This window comes from Polypterus senegalus, chromosome 5 (assembly GCF_016835505.1).
Source record: "Polypterus senegalus isolate Bchr_013 chromosome 5, ASM1683550v1, whole genome shotgun sequence".
In the NCBI taxonomy this organism is placed as follows: domain Eukaryota; kingdom Metazoa; phylum Chordata; class Cladistia; order Polypteriformes; family Polypteridae; genus Polypterus; species Polypterus senegalus.
Window position 1 is genome coordinate 249,132 of NC_053158.1, and position 13,213 is coordinate 262,344.

The 13,213-nt window shown below is 46.9% G+C and overlaps 1 long non-coding RNA gene across 1 annotated transcript; it reads left to right on the plus strand.

Annotated features, from left to right (window-relative positions):
* Positions 1 to 2,390: 2,390 nt before the first annotated feature.
* Positions 2,391 to 13,213, plus strand: LOC120529949. Its single transcript, XR_005633822.1, has 3 exons — positions 2,391 to 3,316; positions 11,973 to 12,100; positions 13,069 to 13,213. It is a non-coding gene; the product is annotated as an uncharacterized LOC120529949 (long non-coding RNA).

Genomic DNA, 13,213 nt, shown 5'->3' on the forward strand with positions numbered 1-13,213 from the left:
AACTTAAAGAGCGAGAAATGAAATCAGCGTAGAAGTCAGGAACTCGAGCAGAGAGATGAAGGAGCTCACGGGCCACAGATCATCTGCTCCTCAAGTGCGGGTGCTGATGGCACACGAGTGAGTGCCCCTGCCATTCTAGACAGACACGATGATCCAGGACTGGCACAGCAGGGCAGGCCTACCAGGGCATCTGATCACATTCAACGAGTGTTTGATTTTGAAGTATCGGCGCCCCAAATGAAATGACACGAATCAATGGCGACGAGACGCTAAAACAGGGCAAACAGGCCACTGCGAACTTGAACTTTGGCATATCTGAGATATCTGGAAAGTGAAAGCATCTGAAAACGAACACGTCAGCCTGGGATCAAAGTGTGCTGGCGACCGATAAAGACACCGAAGGAGCTGAGCGCATTTAAAAGAAAACGAAAGAAAATAAAAACGAAAATGCTGATCGTGTAAATAAAGTCAGTCCGCCGTTAGGATGAGCGTCTAGTCGCCTCTGACATTTGAAATGAGGCCATCTCTATAAAAACGGGTTTGCTAGAAAGAGGAAGGGATAGACGTGAAAGTTACTGATAGATAGATAGATAGATAGATAGATAGATAGATAGATCGATCGATAGATAGATAGATAGATAGATAGATAGATAGATAGATCGATCGATAGATAGATAGATAGATAGATAGATAGGAAAGGCTATATAATAGATCGATAGATAGATAGATAGATAGATAGATAGATAGATAGATAGATAGATTGAAAGGCACTATATGATAGATAGATAGATAGATAGATAGATAGATAGATAGATAGTGTGACGGACAGCTGGGTCACATGCTCAGCCGGGATGCCTCTGCCACATATGTCCCGGGGAGCCATCATGGACATTGCAATACCTTCCCAGGCGCTTGGGGCAGTCTCCTGGCAGTGGATTCCTCCTCAATCTCCCCATGGCTCCATGGGACATGGAGTCCACCACAGCAGCCCGGTTGGGAGATGGGGTGGCCGCTAGGGGTGCTGCAGAGAACCAGCCACCACACTGGATGGTTTATCAGCCCCACCCGGAGGTGTAATTAAGAACGCTGGTCAAGCACCTGCTTTCACTTCTGGGTGGGGTATAAAGGGCCTGCCTCCCAGAAATCGAGGCCAGAATCGGGAGGAAGAGGATGAGGTTGCCTGGGAGGAGTGGTGGAGCAGGAAAGTGTTTGGCTGTGTTTGGGTTTTGTGCTTGGGACTGTGTTTGGGCTGTGTGGCATGGGAAGACGTGTCACACAGCTGAAGAAACAAAATAAAAGATCGTTGAGTGTGAACACGTGCCTCTGCGTATTCTGTGCGGGTCGGGCACTATATAACGCCTTGTTTACAATAGATAGATAGATAGATAGATAATAATAATATATTTTATTTGCTCAAGGCACTTACAGAATATAAGAAAGAACGGCAGGGTATACAGTACATAGCATTGTACAAACTAAATAAATAAAGAAGATTACGACAGTGAATTCAGAGAAAAAGCCTAAGAGACAACATAATCGATGGTCTCGCACACACATACAGGTTACATGAGCATCTTGACAGAGAGGTAATCTGAGAGAAGGCAATAAAGTCAAGTTGAGCTAAAAGCCTTCCTAAACAGATGAGTTTTGAGTTGTTTTTAAAAGAATTCCTAGAGTCAGCTGACCTGATTAATATCAGTAGGTCATTCCAGAGTCTGGGCACTCGCTATACGGCTGAAGGCCCTGTTGTCACCATGGAGTGTAGATTAGTGTGGGGCACAACAAGATGGCCAGAATCAGAGGACCTTAGTGAGCGGGCAGGCACATAGTGATGGAGGTGGTCACTGATGTAGTTTGGTCTTGAGGTTATTTAAAGCTTTGTAGGTTATTAGTAGGATTTGATATTCGATTCTGTGCGACACAGGAGCCAGTGAAGACGGAGCAGGATGGTGTGATGTGCTCGCTGCTGCTGGTGAGTAAGGTCTCTTGCAGCTGAGTTTTGAATAAGCTGGAGCTGTGATACAAGATTAGAAGGGCACCTGCCAGCAGTGAGTTACAATAATCGATGCGGGATGTGATAAAAGCAGGGACAAGTTTCTCAGCATTAAAAAGGAGAGGAAGGAGCGAACACGGGATATGTTACGGAGGTGAAAGTAAGAAAGTTTCTTAATGTGATTTATGTGGGTTGAATAAGAGAGGAGGAATCAAAATGACACCAAGGTTATTTGCAGTAGAGGGAGGTCTGATAAGATCACCGCCAAGATGGACTGGGAAGGAGCTCGTTTTATTAAGTTGAACTTTAGCCCAGATTTGCAGGAGTTCAGTTTTGTTGCAATTTAATTTTAAAGAGTTCTGCTGCAGATGGATAGATAGATATGAAAGCGCTATATAATATAATTAAATTTTTTTGTAGTAGGCAGGATTAGACAGACAGATAAACATTTAATCACATGACCGTGTAGCCCCTTCTCGGCCATCTTGTGATGCGCTCTCAGCTCCGTCGTTTGTGTGTCTTTGTGTTCAAGAAAGAAATGCAGTGTTGTTGTTGTCACCTTGCAGGTCCCCATGTGGCTTCTTTCTTAAACACACACCCAATCCCTTTGTCATCTGCTGCAGTGACAAGATGACTCTGGGCAGCTGGCCTTGAACGGAGAGTTTTAATTAAAAAGTCCCACCTGATCCTGAAAAACAAAGAAAAAGAAAAGTTTCAAACGGTCCACAGAGCGGGACACTGGACAGGAGGGCGCCGCTCAGCATTGTGGCTTCGTCTTTATGTGTGGCAGATGACGGGCTGGCATTTGGGCCCTGTGAGGTGTTTGTTTGTCACGCCGCACACTCGGATGTCCTTCTCTTCTTCTGCAGTCGTCTCCTCCTTCTTTTTCCGCCCTCGTCTGGTGCAGTTGGCCTTCTTCTCTCTGACGGTAACAGAGGCCGCCATCACGGAGTACCAAAGGGCGCTGCTCTTCAAAACATACTCAATGATCCAGGACTGGCGCAGCGGGCCAGGCCTACCAGGGAATCTGATCACATTCAACAAGTGTTTGTTTTTGAAGTATCGGTGCCCCTAGTCAGATGGCACGAATCAATGGGGATGAAACACTGCAAACTGGGCAAACAGGTCACTGCAAACTTGAACTTTGGTTTTATTTGCCGCCTTCTGCATGAGCGCAGCAATCTGAGACGTGGAAAATGAAGGCATCTGAACACAAACACCCCCGCCTGGGATCAAAGTGTGCTGGCGACAGTATAAAGACACTGAAGGAGCTGAGCGCATTCAAAGAAAAGGACAGAAAATAAAAACGAAAATGCTGATCATGTAAGTAAAGTCAGTCCGCCGTTAGGATGAGCGTCTAGTCGCCTCTGACATTCGAAATGAGGCCATCTCTATAAAAACGGGTTTGCTAGAAAGAGGAAGGGATAGACGTGAAAGTTACTGATAGATAGATAGATAGATAGATAGTGCTTTCACTCTATCTATCTATCTATCTATCTATTATATAGCGCTTTCCTATATATAGCGCCTTTCCTATCTATCTATCTAATAGATAGATAGAGTGAAAGGCGCTATATAATAGATAGACAAACGGAAAGAAAGAAAAGGTCCAAACAGACCACCGAGGAGGGACACTGGACGGGAGGGCGCCGCTCAGCATGGTGGCATGTTTTAATGTGTGGCAGATGATGGACTGGCATTTGGGCCCCGTGAGGTGGTTGTTTGTCACGCCGCACACTCGGATGTCCTTCTCTTCTTCTGCGGTCGTCTCCACGAGGTAACAGAGGCCGCCATTCCGGAGTACCAAAGGCGCTTTACGCTGCTCAGTTCTGCCACCTGTTGGCACCGCGCTGTCAGTCGTTTCGCAGCCTCGATTTTCCAGTCCGGTTGTTCCTTGCACTTTGTATTTTCGACTTTTCTTTTTCTTTTTTTTCTCGTTCAATTTGTGTTGCTGTTCTTGTCTTTAGCACACAACTTGTATCGGTGAACGCCGTGAAGGAAATAAAAGACGGACACGAAGACGAGCCGCGTGCATTCCACGGGTGTGGCGCCTCCCTCGTTGTTCCCGGCCATTAATGACATTGCAGGCAGGTCGCCACAATTCACAGCAGGACTTATGACTTCACACACGTGACCCCAGCGTGTCATTTGATTCATTTTGTTTTACTTTGCAGACAGTGAGGAGTTTGTGAGTCCCGCGGTGATGTCAGGTGCCCGTTCTGTTTTTCCGTATTTGTCCGTCAGCCCGAGTCAAGTCAGTACAGATTTTAGAGCCACCATGAGTAGTTATTATGAAGAATTGAACATATAGAGTATCAGGATTAAGTTAAAGTGAAGTTATAAAAAGGCCATGTTACAGTATGTGTTTTCAGCCGTGTTTTAAAGTGCTCTACTGTATCAGCCTGGTGAATTCCTATTGGCAGGCTATTCCAGATTTGAGGTTCATAGCAGCAGAAGGCCGCCTGCCCGCCTCACCACTTCTTTTAAGTTTTGTTCTTGGAATTCTAAGGAGACACTCATTTGAGGATCTGAGGTTACGATTTGGAATATAAGGTGTCAGACATTCCGATATATAAAATGGAGCGAGATTATTTAAGGCTTTATAAACCATAAGCAGAATTTTAAAGTCAATCCTGAATGACACAGGTAACCAGTGTAGTGACATTAAAACTGGAGAAATGTGCTCGGATTTTCTTTTCCTGGTTAGGATTCTAGCAGCTCCATTCTGCACTCGTTGTAACTGATTGATGTCTTTTTGGGTGGTCCTGAGAGGATTTTCCATTGATTTTCACTGCAGCCTTCACTCCCGTAACCTCAGCGAGGTGCAGACAGTCTGACACATCCGACACATCCCATAAAAGAGATGCTCTGAGTGCAGCCTGCAGTGCCCACGACACAGGCCGGGTACAGACTGGCACCACATCTGTCCATCACGATATGCCCGTGAGTCAGATGAGCCTCCCACAACCCTAATCCTAAGCAGGGTGTAAGAGGGCCTGCGGTGGTCGCCTCGTGATGTCGGGCTGTTTACGTGAGAGACCCCTAGAGCAGTGATGGTGAACCATTTAGAAACCAAGTGCCCAAACTGCAATCCAAAACCCACTTATTTATCGCAAAGTGCCAACATGGCAATTTAACCTGAATACCACCTAAAACTGAACACCAGCATAACCAAGGAGCTGGTGGTGGATTTTAGGAGGCCCAGGCCCCTCATGGACCCCGTGATCATCAGAGGTGAGTGTGTGCAGAGGGTACAGACCTATAAATACCTGGGAGTGCAGCTGGATGATAAATTGGACTGGACTGCCAATACTGATGCTCTGTCTGTCTGTCTATCTACTGAGCTTTTAGTTTAGAAAAGCCACTCATACATTAACATCTTTTGTCTTAAAAGAAAAACATAATAACGGAGCTTTCAATGATACAAACAACTTTTTGTTGAAAGGTAAAAGTTTGCATTCGGTATGCTTTTGAACAATTAATGTGCTTTTTGCTGTTGTATGCATGCTGATAATTTGTCTAACCTTGGCTCATACTTTGTAAGTTTGAGAGCAACACATGCAGCACTCAGGTCATCTGTTAGTCTGTTTCTGGTGTCAGATTTGATTTAATTCAAAGCTGAAAACAGCTGCACAAGCATAAGATGTTCCAAACAAAGTAAGGAAAGCAATCTCAAGTGCCTTCATTGACTTAAGATTATTTGGCAGAGAATTCCACACTTTAAGGATTTCATTTTCATAACTAACTGTGCTGTCCTTTGTCATCCCTTCTATCCTCTCAAGTGTTTCACGCAGGTCTTCCCTATTAAGCTCCGCCCCAAAGCTTCCATTATATATTACGGGTCGTGGATCAGGTGTGGCGATTAGCAACTCCGGCAATAATTACAGATGCGGACGACTCCTCACCTGTGCGCTTAAGCGAGGACTGCCCGCATCACAAAGCTCCCGGAAACCGCTCCGCCACTCTACCATAACCCCTTTAAGCGCGAGTGCGGCAATTATCTGTTAAAACTGGCCTTTTCAATTTTGAGCTGTGGACCCGCTATACCACATCCCTCCAACCCCACCACGGGAATCACAGACTCAAAGGCTGCAGTCCGCGCCGCACCCTCAAGCAGCATGTGTGCCGCCGCCTTACCCCAGACAGGAGAGGAAGGAAGCGCTCCCATTGGGCTGCTGGGCAGAGGGGCGGGTGATGTGAGAAAAGTCCTCCGCGCGTGAAGAGGGGAGCGGTGAGGGAGCAGCCCGCCCGCATTCCTCTGGCTTTATAGTAACGAACTCTGTGCTCGGGCGCGGCGCGTGCCCACTGAGAGGGCTCTGAGTGCCCCTTTGGCACGCGTGCCATAGGTTCGCCACCACTGCCCTAGAGGGTGGTCTGCAGTCACACTGGGCGCTCATCAAACTGAAGCAGCCTGACTTTGTCATTGGGGGACTCTGTGTGTGCGTGAGAGCTGACAGCCAGTGAGTGCCACGCTGCATGTGTATGACGATGAGGAAGAAAGGGGGCTCTGGACCACACAAACTGAAGACCCGCGTGTCTGTGATGAAAAGGGGTGTCACCAACCTGTGCTGCAAGACTGGCACTCAGTCAGTAAATGGCACATGGACAGCGATTTACAGTCACGTAAAGTGACATCAGCATCAGCCAATCTGGCAGACCCCACAAGACCCCGACTGGCAGCACTAAACTGGCTGGTGATGTGGGCTTGGACCCCCGGCTGTTGATTTTTTGTACCCTCACGCCATTAGCATATTTGCTCTTCACGTCTCGGCTCTTCTCTTTTTATTCCAGTCCACTGTCACTTGTCCTCATCTTCATTGTGCCACAAGTCACCCTCTGCCCAGCTTCTTTACATGCCAGCCAACTGCTTTCACTGGTAATGGGGGGCTCTTGAGTTGAATGTTTGCCTCACATAACAGAAAAGACCCCATTGATTGATTTTGATATATCAGGATATTATAAGGGTCGTCATTATGACTCTCCATCCTTCCAGTTTCCTAACCAGAATTGGGTGGGAGGTGACGAAGCCTGCTGGGAGAGGAGTGGCGGTGACAGAGGAGGGGACAGAAAGCAGGCTTGAGGTGGACGCGCTGACGCGAGAGGCTGTTGAGAGTTCTTGGTCTCTTCTGCGGTGTGAGATTTAAGTAAAAGAAACGCATTTTGCTCTTAAAAACTTGGGGTTTGGTTGACGCTAAGGAGCCGTGTGGGAATTTTTGAAGCGTTTTTCCCTTTAGAAGACTTTTGTTTGCTTTTTTTTTCACCCGCAGAAGAGCAAAAGTTTAGCTGGGAGTCTGGAGGTGCGCTTGGAAAAGTTCTTTGTACTTGAATTGGCAGCGAGGAGGGTTATTGTGGAGAGCAGCAGTGACTGATATCGGCGTCTGTAAGGTGATAACCGCGTCGTCCGTCGTAACAGCGAGTCCTCAGTTTAAAGGCGGACTTCAAAGCAGTGAAGGTGAAGGCTCAGCGGGCGGCCAGCGTTACGACGCCGATCAGGCACGAGGGGCTGCAGGAGCAGACGAGGTGGTAAAGTTTTAGATTAAACAGTCCTTAGGGGTCCAGAGGACAGTTAAGTGGGCGACAGCGTTAGGGGTCATTAATACAAAGAGTGCGAGTGAAGAAGTAAGAGGAGCGCAAAGTTAGGAGAAGAGACGGAGAAAAGTCACAGAAAGACAAACAGCAGGCAGCTGAGAGGGAGAACAGGACAGGAGCTGAAGGGGACAGAAGTTGTCAAATATCTGGAGCAGATCTTAGTGTCACCATTTAAAATAATTATTTAATCTTAATAAGAAAACAAAGTTAAGGCAGCGCAGTAATCCCAAGTCAAATTTTAATAATGAGGCCAGTGCAATGCAAGTCCTGCTGGATGTTGGACTTTTTAGATGATGGTTTGGAAGAGCCAGTTGTCTATGAGGGCCACATCTGCAAGAGATGCCAGCTGATCCAGCACCTCGAGCTCAGGGTCGCTGAACTGACCTGCGTTGTAATAGAGAATTGGCGGACTTGGCCCAGGTGTCCTTTAGAGAGATAGTGGGCACCCCTAAGGTGGGCGGGAGGAGATTCCAGACCAGACAGGTAGGAATAGGTGGGTCACGGTCGCAAGGCGTAAGGTAAAGGGTGCACACTGTCCGGGGGCATCAACCCCAGAATTAGAAGTGTCTAACCGTTATCATGTCCTGGCGGAGCTGGACGGTGACTCTGATAATTCTGAGGTGGTAGGCAGGGTTGAGGAGCCCCAACGGGCCACCTCAAAACCAGTTCCCAAAAAGAGAGAGGTAGTGATAGTTGGGGACTCAATCATTAGGGGGATTGAAGCGCAGGTGTGCTCCAGAGAGAGAGAGTCTCGTACGGTGTGTTGCCTTCCGGGAGCACAGGTGGGAGACCTCCCTGGAAGGGTGGATAGGCTCTTGGCCAGAGCGGGGGTGGATCCAGTTGTCATTGTCCACGTTGGAACAAATGACATACATAAGGGTAGTCTGTCAGTTCTGCGATCCAAATTCAAAGAGTTAGGTACCAAGCTGAGGAGCAGAACTGACAAGGTAGTCTTCTCTGAAGTTCTGCCTGTGCCACACGCCAGTCCAGGTAAGATTGAGGAGAGAAGGCTTAACGTGGCTCAAATCTTGGTGCAGGGTAGAAGGGTATAGGTTTATGGGGCATTGGGACTCCTTTTGGAACAGATGGGACCTGTTCCACCATGACGGGTTACATCAGAACTGGATGGGCACCAATGTATCGGGGATGCGTATGAGTAGGCTGGCTGAGGATTGGGCGGCAGGGAGTTTAGGACAGGCCAGGTTTAAATCTGAACATGGTGGAACAAACAATAGAGCAGAAATGAAAATGTGTAGTAATGTAAATTCTAACCCAACATTTAAATATAAAATAAGTAACACGATAAACAAAGCTTGTCTTAATGCTAGAAATATGAAAAATAAAACAAGTGAGTTGGAGTCGTAGGTAGCAGAGCAGAATTATGATGAGCCCGTCTTAGTGAGGACGTCTGGCTTCACCTGGACAGCATTATGGAAAGAGGTCTTATTGTAGGAGTGTGTTAAAGACCACCCAATGCAGACAGTCACTTCAAGACACACCCTGTTAGTGATATTAAAGAGGGTTGGGGGGGGACATTATAGTCATGGGGGGCGTTAACTACCTGAATATTACCTGAGGTGACCTCACAGGTGGAGGAGCACAAGAGCAGGAGTCTGTAGACGTGATCAGAGACTGTTTGTTAGCTCGGCATGTTAAAGAGCCAACGCCGGGTGACGCCTTTCTGGATTTAGTGTTCTGTCATGATGAGGAGGAACTGAGGGGGTCAAGGTGATTGGACCACTAGGGTCACGTGACCAGAATATTGTAGCGACCCGTGGTGGAGTCTTTAAAGATTTTAGAGCCGAACTCTGCGTGCACCTCTCCCAAGATGGCGGCTAGCGGATTGCCAGCGTTATGCAGCAGCACCCAGCTCTTCAGATAACGAGCACTCGTGTCCCATACACCGCCGCGACTCCGAAAGTGTCGCAATAATTGCTTAGATAGAATCTTAGCAATGATACAGCTCTGTCCTGTTGTATCTTTTATTAACAGATAGCCAGTAAAACAAAGCTTAAAACTCATTGAATAGCCATGGTCAAGGTCATTTACAGAGCCATCTTTCTCATTGATGGTGACTATTTACAATAACAACAACCCCGGACGGCGACAACCCAACCCACCCCACGGTTGAGCACAAACACATACAACACTTACAACAAGAAAGACAATTACACGTGGTTAATTTTGACACAACAATAAGCTTTTACATAAATTCCCCACAAACTATTTACATAAATTACCCATGAGGCGCCACTCCACCAGCTTGCTGCGGGTCGTTACAATATAATACAGTTCTCAGCGTTTAGAAGAGTGTGGATACAAAAATAAAAGTATTAAGTTAAATTTTGAGCAGATGTGACAAAGTCGAAGGAGGATGGACAGGGAGAAGCTGTTGAGCGTGGAGACAATCGAGGAGCAGTGGAGCAGATGGTAAAATATCTGACATGTCATGCAGGACAGGGACAAACATCTGGAATTAACAGGAAATGTGAAAATAAACATCTAGTGGGTAAATAAAGAGTTAAAAAAGAAGAGCTGCAAAGGAAAAAACAGACGAATAAAACGAATAACTGCAAAGTGAATCATGGGGCGTATGAGAAGAGGAGGGCAACCATTAAGAAGGACATCAAGGAGGATAAAAGACAGTTGGAGAGGAACAGCAGATGAGGAGAAAACGACTGAAGAGACCCTGAAAATAGGAAGAGAAGAGTCAAGGAGGAGGTGAAGAGCATCAGGAGTAGTAAAGGGGGATTAAAAGATACAGACAGTGAGATAGCGGACCCCCTAAAGTCACATTTTAATGAGGTCTTCACAAGTGGATAACCTCAGAGCAGTAACAGGGACTACTAAGGAGGTGCCGAGGGATTTAGAGAAGAGCTGCTGAGATGAAAGAGGCTGGCATCACACAAATCACCAGGAGCAGATCAGATTCACCACCGAGGTGTTAAGGAGGCCAGCGAGTGAAGACAGAAACCCTGACACAGATTTATAGGAAGTCACTGAGCACTGAGAGACTCTGAAGGACTGGAAAATGACAAATATCATCACGTAATATAAAAAGGGTGACCGGGCAGAGCCAATCAACTACAGGCCAGTAAGCTTAATGGGCATCACAGGAAAATAAAGGGAAAGAATTATTAAGGAGAAGATGGAGCAACACCTGGCAAGGACAGGACAGTCAGCGTGGGCTCAGAAGAGGGAGGTCGTGTTTTACTAACAGGCTGGAATTCTATGAGGAGAAACAAAAGGATACGACCAGAGAGGAGCAGATGAGATGATTGATGTGGACTTTCAGAAAGCATTTGATGAGGTGCCACATGAGAGGGTGGGCATCAAACTAAAAGAAGTGGCAGGTCAGGGTGTGGGGTGTCAGACATAGGAAGCAGACGGTGATGGTGTGAGAAACCTCATCAGAATTGGGTGAAGTTAAGAGTGGTGACCAGCAGGGGCAGTGTTAGGGTCGCTGCTATTTTTAATATCTATAAATGATTTAGATAGGAATATAAGGAACAAGCTGGTGAAGTTTGCAGATGATACCAAGATAAGTGGATTGGCAGATAATTTGGAATCCATTAAATCATCACAGAGGGACTTAGACGATGAAATTTAATGTCAGTAAATGTAAAGAGTTACATGTCAGAAGTAAATGTGATGTTTGAATACACAATGGGAGGTTTGAAAATTTAAAGTCCACCTTATGAGAAGGATTTAGGAGTCGTGGTGGACTCTCAGCTATTGATCTCCAGACTGTGTTGAGAAGCCATTAAGAAGGCTCACAGACTGTCAGGTTATATAGCCCTTGATGTGCGGAGTTCAAGTCACAGGAGGTTCTGCTCAAGCTTTATAACACACTGGTGAGGCCTCATCTGGAGTCCTGGGTGCAGTTTGGGTCTCCATAAAGACATAGCAGCACAAGAGAAGGTCCAGAGAAGAGCAACCAGGCTGATTATGGGGGGCTACAGGGGGTGAGTTATGAGTGAAGATTCAAAGAGCTGAGCCTTATGGAGATGAAGAGGAGACCTGACTGAAGAGTTTAAAATGGTGAAGTGAATCAGTCCAGTGGGTCGAGACGGTGACTTTAAGATGAGGTCCTCAAGAACACGGGGGGCACAGCTGGAAACTTGTGAAGGGGAAATTCACACAAACATCAGGAATCGATAAACAGCAGGGACACAACTGAAACAAGCGAGGAGGACATCAAAGTGGGCTTTGCCACGGACCCCGGCTGAGGCCGTGCCGCTCTTCATTTGCTTCTTTCGAGTTCTCAGAAAAATCTTCTGTGTTTGTGTTGTGAGACCCCCGGGTGTGAGGAGGCACTGGGTGGGCTTTTCTAGAAGTGCAGTTTCTGATTTCCTACACTGTATGTTTTGCTCTTTTTTGTTCAATACAGGAAGGATCTGGCCATAGATGTCTTTAAAGGCGCGGTGGCCATTGGAGTCCTGAAGATGACTACGTCTGCTCTATTTGGCACGGCTCTCATGATTACAATGGGTACTTATGGGGTCTTTCAAGTCACTCGTAAGTCTTTTGTTTTCCACTTTTACTTTGGATGGGTGTGCTGTATGCATTCTGTTCCTGCTTTGTGCCCCGTGACCCTGGTGACCGTGACACTGGACCATATGGGATGGCCCCGGGTGACCCGTGAGCAGATGAATGGAGGGATGAGTCGCGAGATGCCCACCGTCACGAAGCACTGAATGTTGAATTGTTCCAAACTGAAGAAGATTCTCGTGAGGCTTGAAACAAACCGGAGAGACGAGCCGTAGAATGTGAGCCGGAGTTCACCCTGACATTCACTTTGGTCATTTCGTTGTCCTTTTTGTCATTATGTTATTCAGGACGGTGACAGTTTTAGTTTTTGTACCCGACATCATCTTGTAGTTTTGTTACCGTGACGCTTCACATGGTGCCTAGGGGCGTGGCTAACACTGTGACGTCATTGGTGCAACTCAGCCAATCGTGTGCTCTGAGACTGTCGGTGCATTTCCTGTCCTCGATTCTCACATCTCGTTGGCCACACGACACCGTCTGGCGCTCACGCTTTGTTAGATTCGGTCACCTGCTTTCGATGAAGTGACACCTCGGTGTTCTCCCTGAGGCCTGGGGACTCGGCCTGCCACAAATGACAGAAAGGACACACACAGCCAGGTCAGGCTCCATGCAGCAGGCCTTAAACGGTGAGGCCTAGTTCAGTTTGGGGGTCTCCCTGTAAAAAGTTACACCAGAGGGTCTCACAATGGTGAAGACCAAACAGGACCCTGGGTCACCACAAAAAAACATTTTTTAAGAGCAGGATATTTAAAGTGAAAAATCCAAACTATTTTGTAGGAGGCCCCGCCCCCTTAGGACAAGTGACGGACACATCATTGTTATCAGCAATGACAAAATATGCCGATGGCATTTAGGAGTCGATAAAAGGAAGCGCGGGGACGAGAGCCCACCTGTGCACCAAACATTAATGGCAGACGTTGTCTTTGTCTTTTCAGGGTATCTGATGAACAAACAGAAAAAGCAATGAAGACGACGCACTTCAGCTTCCTTAAAGATGCCAAGGAGCCACTCAAGGCTGGCAGGCCGGTGACTTCATCAAACCTTGTGATGTCACTTAAACGGCAGAATTAAAATCAGATG